General features: G+C 53.8%; 1 long non-coding RNA gene across 1 annotated transcript; it reads left to right on the top strand.

Moving 5' to 3' along the window:
- The first annotated feature begins 2,993 nt into the window (after window positions 1–2,993).
- Window positions 2,994–13,531, top strand: LOC124030045. Its single transcript, XR_006837888.1, has 3 exons — window positions 2,994–3,114; window positions 12,356–12,525; window positions 13,430–13,531. It is a non-coding gene; the product is annotated as an uncharacterized LOC124030045 (long non-coding RNA).

Here is a 13,531-nt window from a genome sequence, read left to right as displayed (position 1 = left end):
ACTCGGAGAGGGTGGAGAGGAGGATCTGATGGTTCACAGTATCGAAGGCAGCCGATAGATCTAGAAGGATGAGAGCAGAGGAGAGAGAGTTAGCTTTAGCAGTGCGGAGCGCCTCCGTGATACAGAGGAGAGCAGTCTCAGTTGAATGACTAGTCTTGAAACCTGACTGATTTGGATCAAGAAGGTCATTCAGAGAGAGATAGCGGGAGAGCTGGCCAAGGACGGCACGTTCAAGAGTTTTGGAGAGAAAAGAAAGAAGGGATACTGGTCTGTAATTGTTGACATCGGAGGGATCGAGTGTAGGTTTTTTCAGAAGGGGTGCAACTCTCGCTCTCTTGAAGACGGAAGGGACGTAGCCAGCGGTCAGGGATGAGTTGATGAGCGAGGTGAGGTAAGGAGAAGGTCTCCGGAAATGGTCTGGAGAAGAGAGGGAGGGGATAGGGTCAAGCGGGCAGGTTGTTGGGCGTCCGGCCGTCACAAGGCAGCGAGATTTCATCTGGAGAGAGGGAGAAAGGGTCAGAGCACAGGGTAGGGCAGTGTGAGCAGAACCAGTGGTGTCGTTTGACTTAGCAAGCGAGGATCGGATGTCGTCGACCTTCTTTTCAAAATGGTTGGCAAAGTCATCTGCAGAGAGGAGGAGGGGGAGGATTCAGGAGGGAGGAGAAGGTGGCAAAAGAGCTTCCTAGGGTTAGAGGCAGATGCTTGGAATTTAGCGTGGTAGAAAGTGGCTTTAGCAGCAGAGACTGAGGAGGAAAATGTAGAGAGGAGGGAGTGAAAGGATGCCAGGTCCATGAGGCGAGTTTTCCTCCATTTCCGCTCGGCTGCCCGGAGCCCTGTTCTGTGAGCTCGCAATGAGTCATCGAGCCACGGAGCGGGAGGGAGGACCGAGCCGGCCTGGAGGATAGGGGACATAGAGAGTCAAAGGATGCAGAAAGGGAGGAGAGGAGGGTTGAGGAGGCAGAATCAGGAGATAGGTGGGAGAAAGGTTTGAGCGGAGGGAAGAGATGATAAGGATGGAAGAGGGAGAGAGTAGCGGGGAGAGAGCGAAGGTTGGGACGGCGCGATACCATCCGAGTAGGGGCAGTGTGGGAGGTGTTGGATGAGAGCGAGAGGGAAAAGGATACAAGGCAGTGGTCGGAGACTTGGAGGAGTTGCAATGAGGTTAAGCGGAAGAACAGCATCTAGTAAAAATGGTCGAGCGTATTGCCTGCCTTGTGAGTAGGGGGAAGGTGAGAGGTGAGGTCAAAAAGGAGAGGAGTGGAAAGAAGAGGCAGAGAGGAAGAGTCAAAGGTAGACGTGGGGAGGTTAAAGTCGCCCAGAACTGTGAGAGGTGAGCCGTCCTCAGGAAAGGAGCTTATCAAGGCATCAAGCTCATTGATGAACTCTCCGAGGAACCTGGAGGGCGATAAATGATAAGGATGTTAAGCTTGAAGGGCTAGTAACTGTGACAGCATGGAATTCAAAGGAGGCGATAGACAGATGGGTAAGGGGAGAAAGAGAAATGACCACTTGGGAGAGATGAGGATCCCGGTGCCACCACCCCGCTGACCAGACGCTCTCGGTGTGCGAGAACACGTGGGCGGACGAAGAGAGCAGTAGGAGTAGCAGTGTTGTCTGTGGTGATCCATGTTTCCGTCAGTGCCAAGAAGTCGAGGGACTGGAGGGAGGCATAGGCTGAGATGAACTCTGCCTTGTTGACCGCAGATTGGCAGTTCCAGAGGCTACCGGAGACCTGGAACTCCACGTGGGTCGTGCGCGCTGGGACCACCAGAGTAGGGTGGCCACGTGGTGTGGAGCGTTTGTATGGTCTGTGCAGAGAGGAGAGAACAGGGATAAACAGACACATAGTTGACAGGCTACAGAAGAGGCTACGCTAATGCAAAGGAGATTGGAATGACAAGTGGACTACACGTCTCGAATGTTCAGAAAGTTAAGCTACGTAGCAAGAATCTTATTGACTAAAATGATTAAAATGATACAGTACTGCTGAAGTAGGCCAGCTGGCAGTGGGTGCGTTGTTGACACTATACTAATCAAGTCGTTCCGTTGAGTGTAATAGTTTCTGCAGTGTTGCTATTCGGAGGCTAGCTGGCTAGCAAGTAGTGTTGTTTACGTTACGTTGCGTTAAAACAACGACAATAGCTGGCTAGCTAACCTAGAAAATCGCTCTGACTACACAGTTATCTTTGATACAAAGACGGCTATGTAGCTAGCTAAGATCAAACAAATCAAACCGTTGTACTGTAATGAAATGAAAAAATGTGATACTACCTGTGAATGCGACCGGGTTGTTGAGTTCTATACAGAAGACGTTGGCTAGCGTTGGCTAGCTAGCAGAGTCACCTACGTTAAGGACGACAAATAGCTGGCTAGCTAACCTCGGTAAATTAAGATAATCACTCTAAGACTACACACTCTAAACCTAAACAACACAATTATCTTGGATACGATGATACGAAGACAGCAAAGACAGCTATGTAGCTAGCTAACACTACACTAATCAAGTCGTTCAGTTGAGTGTAATAGTTTCTCCAGTGCAGCTAATCAGTGGACGTTAGCTAGCTGGCTAGTGAAGACTACGTTAGGACGGCGAAATACGATAATTACGCAATTATCTTTGATACAAAGACGGCTATGTAGCTAGCTGAGAAGAAATTGCTAAGATTAGACAAATCAAACCGTTGTGCTATAATGAAATATAATGAAAAAGTTATACTACCCGCGGGAGCGAAGTGCAGATGCGACCACTCGCTCCAACCAGCATGTCTGTTACCTGTCTGTAGCATGTCTGTTACCTGTCTGTAGCATGTCTGTTACCTGTCTGTAGCATGTCTGTTACCTGTCTGTAGCATGTCTGTTACCTGTCTGTAGCATGTCTGTTACCTGTCTGTAGCATGTCTGTTACCTGTCTGTAGCATGTCTGTTACCGGTCTGTAGCCTGTCTAACCTGTCTGTCTGTGTCTAACCTGTCTGTCTGTGTCTAACCTGTCTGTCTGTGTCTAACCTGTCTGTAGGTATGGTGATCAGGCAGCCAGAGGAATCCCCAAGACCAGTCCTGGTAGAGGAGCAGGAGGGTTCTTCTCTGGAGTTCTCACTGCACTCACCTGTGTCGCGGTAAGAGGAGGTAGGGGGTTTGGGAGAGGTAAGAGAGGGAGGGGGTTTGGGAGAGGTAAGGGAGAGGGAGGGGGAGGAGGTTTGGGAGAGGTAAGAGAGAGGGAGGGGTTTGGGAGAGGTAAGAGAGAGGGAGGGGGAGGGGTTTGGGAGAGAGGTAAGAGGAGAGGGAGGGGTTTGGGAGAAAAATAAAAAAAAAAAAAAGGTAAGAGAGAGGAGGGGTTTGGGGAGGTAGGTAAGAGAAAAGAGGGAGGGGGTTTGGGAGAGGTAAGAGAGAGGGAGGGGGTTTGGGAGAGGTAAGAGAAGGGGGTTTGGGAGGAGAGAGGTAAGAGGAGGAGTTTGGGAAGATAAGAGAGGTTTAGGAGAGGTAAGAGGAGGGGGTTTGGGAGAGGTAAGAGAGGAGGGGGTTTTGGGAGGGAGGGAGGGGTTTGGGAGAGGTAGAGAGAGAGGGAGGGGTTTGGGAGAGGTAGAGAGAGGGGTTTGGGAGAGGAAGGGGATTTGGGAGAGGTAGAGGGAGGGGTTTGGGAGAGGTAAGGAGGGGGGGTTTGGGAGAGGTAAGAGGGGGGTTTGGGAGGTAAGGAGAGAGGGGGTTTGGGAGAGGTAGGAGAGAGGGGGTTTGGGAGAGGTAGGAGAGAGGGGTTGGGGAGAGAGGGAGGGGTTTGGAGAGGAGGAGGGGGTTTGGGAGAGGTAAGAGAGAGAGGGGGGTTTGGGAGAGGTCGGAGAGAGGGGGGTTTGGGGAGGAGGTCGGAGGGGGGTTTGGGAGAGGTAAGAGAAGGGGGTTTGAGGGGAGGGGGGGGTTTGGGAGGTAAGAGGGAGGGGGGGGTTGATAGGAGAGAGGGGGGTTGGAGGGTAGGAGAGGAGGGGGGTTTGATGGGAGAGAGGTCGGAGGAGGGGTTTGGGAGAGGTCGGGAGAGGGGGGTTGGGAGTCAGAGGAGAGTTTGAGAGGTAGGAGAGAGGGGTCGGAGGGAGAGGTTTGGAGAGAGGGAGGGGTTTGGGAGAGGTCGAGGGGGGTTTGATGGGGAGAGGTCAGAGGAGGGGCTTTGATGGGGAGAGGTCAGAGGGAGGGGTTTGATGGGGAGAGGGTCAGGAGAGGGGAGGGGTTTGATGGGGAGAGGTCAGAGGGAGGGGGGGTTTGATGGGAGAGGTCAGAGGAGAGAGGGGGTTTGATGGGGAGAGGTCAGAGAGGGAGGGGGTTTGATGGGGAGAGGTCAGAGGGAGGGGGGGTTTGATGGGGAGAGGTCAGAGAGAGGGAGGGGGGTTTGATGGGGAGAGGTCAGAGAGGGGAGGGGGTTTGATGGGGGAGAGGGTCAGAGGGGGGGTTTGGGGGAGGTTTGATGGGGAGAGGTCAGAGGGAGGGGGGGTTTGATGGGGAGAGGTCAGAGGAGGGGTTTGATGGGGAGAGGTCAGAGAGGGGTTTGATGAGAGGGGAGTTTGATGGGGAGAGAGGTCAGAGAGAGGGAGGGGGTTTGATGGGGAGAGGTCAGAGAGAGGGGGGGTTTGATGGGGAGAGGTCAGAGAGAGGGAGGGGGTTTGATGGGGAGGGTCAGAGAGGGAGGGGGTTTGATGGGGAGAGGTCAGAGAGAGGGGTTTGATGGGGAGAGGTCAGAGAGAGGAGGGGGTTTGATGGGGAGAGGTCAGAGAGGGGGAGGTCAGAGGGAGGGGGGGTTTGATGGGGAGAGGTCAAAGAGGGAGGAGGGGGTTTGATGGGGAGAGGTCAGAGAGAGGTTCAGGGGTGGGGTTTGATGGGGAGAGGTCAGGGAGATGGGGAGAGGTTTTGATGGGGAGAGGTCAGAGAGAGTGGGGTTTGATGGGGAGAGGTCAGAGGGGGGTTTGATGGGGAGAGGTCAGAGGGAGGGTTTGATGGGGAGAGGTCAGAGGGAGGGGTTTGATGGGGAGAGAGGTCAGAGAGGGAGGGGTTTGATGGGGAGAGGTCAGAGAGAGGGAGGGGTTTGATGGGGAGAGGTCAGAGAGGGGAGGGGTTTGATGGGGAGAGGTCAGAGGGAGGGGGTTTGATGGGGAGAGGTCAGAGAGAGAGAGGGGTTTGATGGGGAGAGGTCAGAGGAGGGGTTTGATGGGGAGAGGTCAGAGGGAGGGGTTTGATGGGGAGAGGTCAGAAGGGTTTGAGGAGGGGTCAGAGAGGAGGGGGTTTGATGGGAGAGGTCAGAGGAGGGGGTTTGATGGGGAGAGGTCAGAGAGGAGGGGGTTTGATGGGGAGAGGTCAGAGAGAGGAGGGGGTTTGATGGGGAGAGGTCAGAGAGAGGAGGGGGTTTGATGGGGAGAGGTCAGAGAGGGGAGGGGGTTTGATGGGGAGAGGTCAGAGAGAGAGGGGGTTTGATGGGGAGAGGGTCAGAGAGGAGGGGTTTGATGGGGAGAGGTCAGAGAGGAGGGGTTTGAGGGGAGAGGTCAGAGGGGGTTTGATGGGAGAGGTCAGAGAGGGGAGGGGGTTTGAGGGGAGAGGTCAGAGAGAGGGGGTTTGATGGGGAGAGGTCAGAGAGAGAGGGAGGGGGTTTGATGGGGAGAGGTCAGAGGGAGGGGGTTTGATGGGGAGAGGTCAGAGAGAGAGGGGGGTTTGATGGGGAGAGGTCAGAGAGGAGGGGGTTTGATGGGGAGAGGTCAGAGGGAGGGGGGGGGTTTGATGGGGAGAGGTCAGAGAGAGGAGGGGTTTGATGGGGAGAGGTCAGAGGAGAGGAGGTCAGGGGGGTTTGATGGGGAGAGTCAGAGGGAGGGGTTTGATGGGGAGAGGTCAGGGAGGGGTTTGAGATGGTCAAAGAGGTCAGAGAGGTCAGGGAGGGGGTTTGATGGGGAGAGGTCAGAGAGGGAGGGGTTTGATGGGGAGAGGTCAGAGAGAGAGGGGTTTGATGGGGAGAGGTCAGAGAGGGTCAGAGAGGGGTTTGATGGGGAGAGGTCAGAGAGAGAGGGAGGGGTTTGATGGGGAGAGGTCAGAGAGGAGGGGTTTGATGGGGAGAGGTCAGAGAGAGGAGAGGGGGAGGGGGTTTGATGGGGAGAGGTCAGAGAGAGGGGGCTTTGATGGGGGAGAGGTCAGAGAGAGGAGGGTTTGATGGGGAGAGGTCAGAGATTGAGGAGGGGAGAGGTTTTGATGGGGAGGAGGTCAGAGAGGGGGGGGGTTTGATGATTGAGAGGTCAGAGGGAGGGGGTTTGATGGGGAGAGGAATCAGAGTGGGGGTTGTAGTGTGTAGTGTGAAAGGGGGCAGGAATGATTGTAGTGTGGGGGGGGACAGGAATGATTGTAGTGTGTGGGGGGGACAGGAATGATTGAAGTGTGGGGGGACAGGAATGATTGTAGTGTAGGGGGGGACAGGAATGATTGTAGTGGTGGGGGGGAGAGGTCAGAGGGGACAGGAATGATTGTAGTGTGTGATGGGGGGGGGACAGGAATGATTGTAGTGGGTGGGGGGGAGAGGACAGGAATGATTGTAGTGGGAGAGGTCAGGAATGTGGGGGGGGGGGGAGAGGACAGGAATGATTGTAGTGTGTGGGGGGGACAGGAATGATTGTAGTGTGGGGGGGGGGACAGGAATGATTGTAGTGTGGGGGGGGACAGGAATGATTGTAGTGTGTGGGGACAGGAATGATTGTAGTGTGTGGGGGGGCAGGAATGATTGTAGTGTGGGGGGACAGGAATGATTGTAGTGTGGGGGGGACAGGAATGATTGTAGTGTGGAGGGGGGACAGGAATGATTGTAGTGTGGGGGGGACAGGAATGATTGTAGTGTGGGGGGGGACAGGAATGATTGTAGTGTGGGGGGGAGGGGGACAGGAATGATTGTATGTGGGGGGGACAGGAATGATTGTAGTGTGGGGGGGACAGGAATGATTGTAGTGTGGGGGGGACAGGAATGATTGTAGTGTGGGGGGGACAGGAATGATTGTAGTGTGGGGGACAGGAATGATTGTAGTGTGGGGGGGACAGGAATGATTGTTGTGGGGGGGGGGGACAGGAATGATTGTAGTGTGGGGGGACAGGAATGATTGTAGTGTGGGGGGACAGGAATGATTGTAGTGTGTGGGGGGGGACAGGAATGATTAGTGTGTGGGGGGAGGACAGGAATGATTGTAGTGTGGGGGGACAGAATGATTGTAGTGTGGGGGACAGGAATGATTGTAGTGTGGGGGACAGGAATGATTGTAGTGTGGGGGGGGACAGGAATGATTGTAGTGTGGGGGGGACAGGAATGATTGTAGTGTGGGGGGACAGGAATGATTGTGGTGTGGGGGGGGGGGACAGGAATGATTGTAGTGTGGGGGGGGGGGGACAGGAATGATTGTAGTGTGGGGGGGGGACAGGAATGATTGTAGTGTGGGGGGACAGGAATGATTGTAGTGTGGGGGGGACAGGAATGATTAGTGTGTGTGGGGGGGGACAGGAATGATTGTAGTGTGGAACAGGATCATTGTAGTGTGGGGGGACAGGAATGATTGTAGTGTGGGGGGACAGGAATGATTGTAGTGTGGGGGAGGGGACAGGAATGATTGTAGTGTGGGGGGGACAGGAATGATTGTAGTGTGGGGGGGGAGGAATGATTGTAGTGTGGGGGGACAGGAATGATTGTAGTGTGTGGGGGGGGACAGGAATGATTGTGTGTGGGGGGACAGTGATTAGTGGGGGGGAGGACAGGAATGATTGTAGTGTGGGGGGGGGGGACAGGAATGATTGTAGTGTGGGGGGACAGGAATGATTGTAGTGTGGGGGGGGACAGGAATGATTGTAGTGTGTGGGGGACAGGAATGATTGTAGTGTGGGGGGGACAGGAATGATTAGTAGGAATGTTGTAGTGTGGGGGACAGGAATGATTGTAATGTGTGGGGGGACAGGAATGATTGTAGTGGGGGGGAATGGGGGGGGGACAGGAATGATTGTAGTGTGGGGGGAGGACAGGAATGATTGTAGTGTGGGGGAGGACAGGAATGATTGTAGTGTGTGGGGGGGACAGGAATGATTGTGTTTGGGGGGGACAGGAATGATTGTAGTGTGGGGGGGACAGGAATGATTGTAGTGTGGGGGGGGGACAGGAATGATTGTAGTGTGTGGGGGGACAGGAATGATTGTAGTGTGGGGGGACAGGAATGATTGTAGTGTGGGGGGGTAGTGTGGGGGGACAGGAATGATTGTAGTGTGTGGGGGGGGGACAGGAATGATTGTAGTGTGTGGGGGGGACAGGAATGATTGTAGTACAGGAATGATTGTAGTGTGGGGACAGGAATGATTGTAGTGTGGGGGGACAGGAATGATTGTAGTGTTATGGGGACAGGAATGATTGTAGTGTGGGGGGACAGGAATGATTGTAGTGTGTGGGGGGACAGGAATGATTGTAGTGTGGGGGGACAGGAATGATTGTAGTGTGGGGGGACAGGAATGATTGTAGTGTGGGGGGGGGGCAGGAATGATTGTAGTGTGGGGGGGACAGGAATGATTGTAGTGTGGGGGACAGGAATGATTGTAGTGTGGGGGGGGGGACAGGAATGATTGTAGTGTGTGGGGGGACAGGAATGATTGTAGTGTGGGGGGACAGGAATGATTGTAGTGGGGGGGGACAGGAATGATTGTAGTGTGTGGGGGACAGGAATGATTGTAGTGTGTGGGGGGGTGGGGGGTACAGGAATGATTGTAGTGGGGGGACAGGAATGGGGGACAGGAATGTTGTAGTGGGGGGACAGGAATGATTGTAGTGTGGGGGGACAGGAATGATTGTAGTGTGGGGGGGGACAGGAATGATTGTAGTGTGGGGGGGACAGGAATGATTGTAGTGTGGGGGGGGACAGGAATGATTGTAGTGTGTGGGGGGGACAGGAATGATTGTAGTGTGTGGGGGGACAGGAATGATTGTAGTGTGGGGGGACAGGAATGATTGTAGTGTGGGGGGGACAGATTTGGGGGGACAGGAATGATTGTAGTGGGGGGACAGGAATGATTGTAGTGGGGGGGGGGACAGGAATGATTGTAGTGTGGGGGGACAGGAATGATTGTAGTGTGGGGGGACAGGAATGATTGTAGTGTGGGGGGGGACAGGAATGATTGTAGTGTGGGGGGGGGGGGACAGGAATGATTGTAGTGTGGGGGGGACAGGAATGATTGTAGTGTGGGGGGACAGGAATGATTGTAGTGTGGGGGGACAGGAATGATTGTAGTGTGGGGGACAGGGAATGATTGTAGTGGGGGGGGACAGGAATGATTGTAGTGTGGGGGGACAGGAAATTGTGTGTGTGGGGGGGGACAGGAGTGATTGTGTGTGTGTGGGGGGAGTAATGTTAATAGGGGGGGGACAGGAATGATTGTAGTGTGGGGGGGACAGGAATGATTGTAGTGTGGGGGGGACAGGAATGATTGTAGTGTGGGGGAATGATTGTAGGAATGATTGTAGTGTGGGGGGGGGACAGGAATGATTGTAGTGTGATTGTGTGTGGGGGGACAGGAATGATTGTAGTGTGTGGGGGGACAGGAATGATTGTAGTGTGTGGGGGGACAGGAATGATTGTAGTGTGGGGGGACAGGAATGATTGTAGTGTGTGGGGGACAGGAATGATTGTAGTGTGGGGGGACAGGAATGATTGAATGCACCAATTTGTAAGTCGCTCTGGATAAGAGCGTCTGCTAAATGACTTAAATGTAAATGTAAATGTAGTGTGGGGGGACAGGAATGATTGTAGTGTGGGGGGACAGGAATGATTGTAGTGTGGGGGGGACAGGAATGATTGTAGTGTGGGGGGGACAGGAATGATTGTAGTGTGGGGGGACAGGAATGATTGTAGTGTGGGGGGACAGGAATGATTGTAGTGGGGGGGGCAGGAATGATTGTAGTGTGTGGGAGGGGGACAGGAGTGATTGTAGTGTGGGGGGGACAGGAATGATTGTAGTGTGGGGGGGACAGGAGTGATTGTAGTGTGTGTGTCAGCTGACTTTTCTCTCTGTGTTGCAGAAATGGTCAAAGTTGAAGGGTCACAGTGTGTGTGGTTTGTCTATTTGTTCTGATCATGTGGCAGTAAGAGAGCAACGTCTGTGTATATCTTTCTGCGTGGCAGTCCTGTCTGTCTGTCTGTCTCTGTCTGTCTGTCTGTCTGTCTCTGTCTGTCTGTCTGTCTGTCTGTCTGTCTGTCTGTCTGTCTGTCTGTCTGTCTGTCTCTCTCCTCCCTCCTGAAGAGGGAATAACTGTCTGTCTGTCTGTCTGTCTGTCTGTCTGTCTGTCTGTCTGTCTGTCTGTCTGTCTGTCTGTCTGTCTGTCTGTCTGTCTGTCTGTCTGTCTGTCTGTCTGTCTGTCTGTCTGTCTGTCTGTCTGTCTGTCTGTCTGTCTGTCTGTCTCTGTCTGTCTGTCTGTCTGTCTGTCTGTCTGTCTGTCTGTCTGTCTGTCTGTCTGTCTGTCTGTCTGTCTGTCTGTCTGTCTGTCTGTCTGTCTGTCTGTCTGTCTGTCTGTCTGTCTGTCTGTCTGTCTGTCTGTCTGTCTGTCTGTCTGTCTGTCTGTCTAGTCTCCATCACCGTGAGACAAGCTCTGTCTGTCTGTCTGTCTGTCTGTCTGTCTGTCTGTCTGTCTGTCTGTCTGTCTGTCTGTCTGTCTGTCTGATTGTCTCTGTTTATTTGAATGACAGTCTGAATGCTTCATGTTAGTATGTGCGAAACTAGTGGGAATTGACTTTCTGTTTCATCTGTCTGTTTCTCACCTCTATGCCTGTCTCACCTATATGCCCGTCTCACACCTGTCTGTAACCTGACCTCTCTCCTCTCCCTCTCTCCTCTCTCCTACCCGTCTCCCCTCTCTCCTACCCGTCTCCCCTCTCTCCTACCCGTCTCCCCTCTCTCCTACCCGTCTCCCCTCTCTCCTACCCGTCTCTCCTCTCTCCTACCCGTCTCTCCTCTCTCCTACCCGTCTCTCCTCTCTCCTACCCGTCTCTCCTCTCTCCTACCCGTCTCTCCTCTCTCATACTGTCTACTTCACTCATACCCGTCTCACTTCTCTCCTCTCTGTGTCTCTCCTACCTGTCTCACGGCTATCCTATCTGTGTGTCTCTCCTACCTGTCTCACGTTTCTCCTACCTGTCTCACGTCTCTCCTATCTGTGTGTCTCTCCTACCTGTCTCACGTCTCTCCTACCTGTCTCACGTCTCTCCTATCTGTGTGTCTCTCCTATCTGTGTGTCTCTCCTACCTGTGTGTCTCTCCTACGTGTCTCTCCTACCTGTCTCTCCTCTCTCCTATCTGTCTCTCCTCTCTCCTACCTGTCTCACCTCTCTCCTACCTGTCTCACGTCTCTCCTACCTGTCTCACGTCTCTCCTATCTGTGTGTCTCTCCTACCTGTCTCACGTCTCTCCTACCTGTCTCACGTCTCTCCTACCTGTCTCACGTCTCTCCTATCTGTGTGTCTCTCCTATCTGTGTGTCTCTCCTATCTGTGTGTCTCTCCTATCTGTGTGTCTCTCCTATCTGTGTGTCTCTCCTATCTGTGTCTCTCCTATCTGTCTCGCGTCTCTCCTACCTGTCTCGCGTCTCTCCTACCTGTCTCGCGTCTCTCCTACCTGTCTCGCGTCTCTCCTACCTGTCTCGCGTCTCTCCTACCTGTCTCGCGTCTCTCCTACCTGTCTCGCGTCTCTCCTACCTGTCTCGCGTCTCTCTTACCTGTGTGTCTCTCCTATCTGTGTGTCTCTCCTACCTGTCTCATGTCTCCCCTACCTGTCTCACGTCTCCTATCTGTGTGTCTCTCCTACCTGTCTCTCCTCTCTCCTACCTGTCTCTCCTCTCTCCTACCTGTCTCTCCTCTCTCCTACCTGTCTCTCCTCTCTCCTACCCGTCTCTCCTCTCTCCTACCCGTCTCTCCTCTCTCCTACCCGTCTCTCCTCTCTCCTACCCGTCTCTCCTCTCTCCTACCCGTCTCTCCTCTCTCCTACCTGTCTCTCCTCTCTCCTACCTGTCTCTCCTCTCTCCTACCTGTCTCTCCTCTCTCCTACCCGTCTCACGTCTCTCCTACCCGTCTCTCCTCTCTCCTACCCGTCTCACGTCTCTCCTACCCGTCTCTCCTCTCTCCTCTCTCTCTCCTCTCTCCTCTCTGTCTCTCCTACCCGTCTCTCCTCTCTCCTCTCTGTCTCTCCTACCGGTCTCTCCTCCTACCTGTGTGTCTCTCCTATCTGTGTGTCTCTCCTACCTGTCTCACGTCTCTCCTCTCTCCTACCTGTCTCACGTCTCTCCTCTCTCCTACCTGTCTCACGTCTCTCCTCTCTCCTATCTGTGTCTCTCCTACCAGGTGATGTTTCTGGTGTACCACTGGTCCAGTGGAGATGGAGTCCATGACCTCTTGGTCAGTAAGCCTGTGTCAAAATGGACGCCGGAGGAGGTTCTGTTCTGGTTGGAACACCTTGGGGCTTGGACCTCTGTCTATAAAGAACCCTTCCTACAGGAGAACGTTAATGGACGGTGAGGAATGTTTGTAGTACGGTTCTTTTCTGGTTGGAACGCCTGGGGCTTGGACCTCTGTCTATAAAGAACCCTTCCTCTGTCTCTCTCTCTCTGTCTCTCTCTCTCTCTGTCTCTCTCTCTCTCTCTCTGTGTCTGTCTGTCTCTCTCTGTGTCTGTCTCTCTCTCTCTGTGTCTGTCTGTCTCTCTCTGTCTGTCTGTCTCTCTCTGTGTCTGTCTCTCTCTCTGTGTCGGTCTCTCTCTCTGTGTCGGTCTCTCTCTCTGTGTCGGTCTCTCTCTCTGTGTCGGTCTCTCTCTCTGTGTCGGTCTCTCTCTCTGTGTCGGTCTCTCTCTCTGTGTCGGTCTCTCTCTCTGTGTCGGTCTCTCTCTCTGTGTCGGTCTCTCTCTCTGTGTCGGTCTCTCTCTCTGTGTCGGTCTCTCTCTCTGTGTCGGTCTCTCTCTGTGTCGGTCTCGCTCTCTGTGTCGGTCGGTCTCGCTCTCTGTGTCGGTCGGTCTCGCTCTCTGTGTCGGTCGGTCTCGCTCTCTGTGTCGGTCGGTCTCGCTCTCTGTGTCGGTCGGTCTCGCTCTCTGTGTCTGTCGGTCTCGCTCTCTGTGTCTGTCGGTCTCGCTCTCTGTGTCTGTCGGTCTCGCTCTCTGTGTCTGTCGGTCTCGCTCTCTGTGTCTGTCGGTCTCGCTCTCTGTGTCTGTCGGTCTCGCTCTCTGTGTCTGTCGGTCTCTCGCTCTGTCGCTCTCTCGCTCTGTCGCTCTCTCGCTCTGTCGGTCTCTTTCTCCCCCTCTCTCTGTCTCCTCGCTCGCTCTCTTTCTTTCATGGTTAGGTTATTGTTGATGTTAGGTAGTGATGAGTTAACATGGAGAACTATAGTTCTGTCCTGGTTATTTAATGGCTTTATGATATATCTCTCAGGTTATTGTTGATGCTCGGTGATGAGGAGCTGACCAGAGCTCCCTATAACATAGACAACCAGGCCCACAGGAGAGCGATGATGGCTGAACTGGAGAGGATCAA

This window comes from Oncorhynchus gorbuscha, unplaced genomic scaffold (assembly GCF_021184085.1).
Source record: "Oncorhynchus gorbuscha isolate QuinsamMale2020 ecotype Even-year unplaced genomic scaffold, OgorEven_v1.0 Un_scaffold_9018, whole genome shotgun sequence".
Taxonomy (NCBI): domain Eukaryota; kingdom Metazoa; phylum Chordata; class Actinopteri; order Salmoniformes; family Salmonidae; genus Oncorhynchus; species Oncorhynchus gorbuscha.
This window is presented reverse-complemented; position numbering and strand designations above follow the sequence as displayed.